The sequence below is a fragment of the Budorcas taxicolor genome, chromosome 19, assembly GCF_023091745.1.
Source record: "Budorcas taxicolor isolate Tak-1 chromosome 19, Takin1.1, whole genome shotgun sequence".
NCBI classification, from domain to species: domain Eukaryota; kingdom Metazoa; phylum Chordata; class Mammalia; order Artiodactyla; family Bovidae; genus Budorcas; species Budorcas taxicolor.
Window position 1 is genome coordinate 59022129 of NC_068928.1, and position 3961 is coordinate 59026089.

The following is a 3961-nucleotide window of genomic DNA, read 5'->3' on the forward strand; positions in this document are numbered from 1 at the left end:
TCCGAAATATATACTGAAATATAATATTAAAATATTTATATTGAAAGATATATTTGTATTAGGTAGAATATGAAGGTGGTTTTCTCTAATAAGCAAAGGATTAACCAACCTATTGATTATGTTTCTAGGAGAACATAGAGTGATAGAAATGAAAGAAAGACCAAAAAAAAAAAAAAGTTACATCTGTGAATAATTTCTGGGAGTTTAAAGAAGCATTAGAAGCTGTCTACCCATTAACAGACTTTTATTTCAGATGATCCTCTTTTATTCCAAATTTCAATGAATTCAATAAAGACTTTGGGATAGCATTAAGGTTTGCAATTATCAAGAGTTCACATGTGAAGCCTGCTTCTCACTTTCAAATGTGATTGTTCCTTGCAAATATTGCAAAACAGGCATATTTAATAGAAGTCTGTATATAATCTTTTTTTTTTTTTCTTTTCCTGGGTGATTGAGCCTGTAATCCATGATCTCAGGAACAAGTGAAAAATCTAGCTGCCTGTTTTCTGGCCTTTGGGGTTAAAATCAAGGTCTCTAACACTGCTTTCCCGAAGGGTGGTGTTATGTTATTTTTTTTGAGGTGAGGCCGGGGGAGAGGTGGTGGCCAGTTAATATTTCAGAAAGGTAGCAATTACCTGATAACAGAAAGCGGGACGGGCTGCGTGTCGTTACCGCTCATTTCAGAGATGCCAGATCAGCTGAGGACACCACCGTCATTACGGCTTCAATCGGCCGAGGTCGCCTTGGTTCATGTGCCTAATACATTGGTAGCCTTCTCCTTATTACTTGCCAAACAAACCTTTTTATTTTTGCACACGTTTATGTTGATTTTGTGGTTTCTGAAATTGGATTCTGGCTCCTGGAGACCCGAGTTTCCACAGCAACTGGAGGCCTTATCGGCTACTGCTTCTTGGCAGGCAGACAACTAGGTCTTTCAGTTTACTTTGGGTCTTTTTTTTTTTTTTTCCTTTAAAAAAAAAACCTTTTTCTTCTCCCCTCTTTTTCCTGCACCCTGTCATTTAGGCATCACATAATTAATTGCGCACATCCTGTGCCACATGCAATTGGCCAGCTTTGAAGTCCCAATAGATCATTTTATAGGGCAATGGGTGCCATTTTAAAAGAGAGAAATTAATGAAGACTTGGCGCCAGGGCAGAGCTGGGGCGATTTCAGCAGATCCTTCTCCAGGTATGATAAAGAAACCCGGGCACCTTGTGTTTCTTTTTCCGCATTTCCTTTCCAAACTGGCCGTTTCAATATATAGGAAAGACCTCAAGACTGAGTTTGTTATTTTTCTCTCTGGAGCTAATTCCTTTTACAAAACCAGCAAGAATTGCCTCATTTGGTGCTGAGATGAAGGTTGCTTTCTTTTTTTTTTTCCCTTTCAAATTGAAAAAAAAAAAAGAAGTCTGATTTAGCATCATGTCATTTGGAGGCTGCTCCTGGTCCAACAGGAGCGGAAAAAACAACAAACAAGAAAAAAATATACTGACCCCTTATTTAGACTCCATTGAGGGTTAGCAACAATAAATGAGCTCACTGCCTTCTTGATGTTTAACAAAATAATAAATGGAATCATTTACTTCAGCTAAAAGACCAAATTTGTTGGAATAAGAACCCAGAGTCTTTATGCAAAGAATACACTCACTTTGGAAAGCAGAAATATGTAGATAATAGACAAGGTTTTACAGAGTTTAATTGGTTTTCACCTTTATTTATAGAAAGTGTATGAATATATGGGGCTTCCCAGTGGGGCTAGTGATAAAGTCTGCCTGCCTGTACAAGGACATAAAAGGCATGAATTTGATCCCTGGATCAGGAAGATCCCCTGGAGGAGGGCATAGCCACCCACTCCAGGATTCTTGCCTGGAGAACCCCATGGACAGAGGAGCCTGGTGGGCTACAGTCTATAGGGCCGCAGAGAGTCAGGCATGACTGAAGTTACTTAGCAGTGCACACATATGAATATATATCTTTGGCAGTTTTGGTCTCTTCTTTGAGAAGACACAGCCAGTGATTTCTCTTGGAAAAAAGTGAGCCCCATTTTCTTCACAAAATAAACGCTGCCTGGCTCGTCTGTGTTACAGATAAAAGTCAGTGTTGATAGAACGGGCTCTTCAGCAGTTCTCTGTCTTCATTTCTGTCTGCTTCTGTTGGCATCTTTGAATTTTTCGCTTTCGCTATTTCATGGTGCGTCCCATGTCCTCATATCCTCCCACAAGAGTGAGTCTATAGGAGGAACATCTCTGTCACCTGACATTTTCCTCTTTCGGGCCTATTTGCCTAAGGCCGCATTGCCTTACGGCATTTATGCTTCCTGCAGAGCAAATAGGAGACATACATTCTCACTTTATAATAGTTTGGCTTTAGATCTTATGAGTTAGACTTGAGCTCAGACCTTAAAAGAAAAAAGACCTTTATGGCTGATCTACCTAAAGAACCACACTTTCAATCCACCCCCCACCCCCCATCTATTCATATAATCTGCTTTCTTATGTTTATATCATTTTGGTCTTTTATTTATGTACTTATACAATGATTTTTTTAAATTGGATAGCTGATTTTTTTCCTTTAGTACTTTTGTGAAATAGAGGGTAATTTATTGATTATATTATTTAAGGAATATTCAGAGTCCTCATTGTATATATGGCAGTGCAAGAGGTTCCTGGAATGTGGTGATGAATAAAGTGACTGCAACCTCTTACCATCAAATTGTCCATTTTCAAAGATGGAAAACTCTGGAAGAGTTTGTGAAGAGTAAATATCCAGAACGTGACTGAGGCAATAGTAATATGGTTTAGTAAGTGCTGGGGCTTAGGCGCTTCCCAGGTGGTGCAATGGTAAAGACTCTCCCTGCCACTGCAGGAGATGCAAGAGACAGGGTTTCGATACCTGGATTTGGAAGATCCCCTGGGGGTAGGAAATGGCAACGCATACCAGCATTCTTGCCTAGAAAATCCCGTGGACAGAGGAGCCTGGGTGGCTGCAGTCCGTGGGGTTGCAGAGAGTTGGACACAGCTGAGCACACACACACACGTACGTGCCCAGTGTCTGCAAAATGTTAAGGGGTCCTGCAGTCCCTGAGGATCAGTAAAAGCTTAAAGGAGAATCTAATATCTAAACAGAAACATGAAACGCAATTAACATTTCCTCAGATAGGATTTGGGGAAAGACTCTCAGAAAGAGGGAATAGCAGTTCTAAAGCCTCAGACCTAAACGGTCTCCTGGGACCCGTTCAGTCAGTTTCCAATGGCTGTCACGGAGTGTAGGAAAGAATGATAATAAATTTGACAATGAACCCAGTAGTGGAATGTCCTTTGATGCCAAGCTAAGGGGACCAGACCCAATGACTCTGTTAAGTAGGGCAAAGACGTGATCAGATTTTATCAGATTTTTCTTTTGTAGATTAATCAACAAAGACTGATTTGAAGGAAGAAGATTCTAGCAGCATGAGAAACAGAGAGGGGTTTTTAGGAAACCCATCCAGGAGAGCCTAGACGGTAATAACAATCAGCTAACGGAATGGATGTGGGGAAGGAAGAAGTGTCCACATGTAGGAATGATGAGGAGGCCCCTGTTAGATATGATTTCATGGTCCTGCTTAGATGGGAGAGAACAGGGAGTCTCCTGGCCTAGAGACCTGGTGAGATGGTATCCATTCTCTTTCTATTAAGAGGATCTTTGAAGAATCGTATGAGATGACATATAAAAAATTTGTTTTAAATCACACACGCTACCAAAACACAAGGGGAAAAGTTACAGGACATTTTATACAGGGAGACTGTCATGTGGGAATGAGAGAAAAATATTCTGATGATTAAGAGCTGGCTGGGAAGCAAATGTCACATTTGAAAAGAGTGTTTTGATGTGAAAACATGTACACATGGCCTTTCTCAATCGAATACAGATAGTTGGTTCCTACGTAATGTGCAAAGCAGCTGATTGCATTTGAATCTTCAG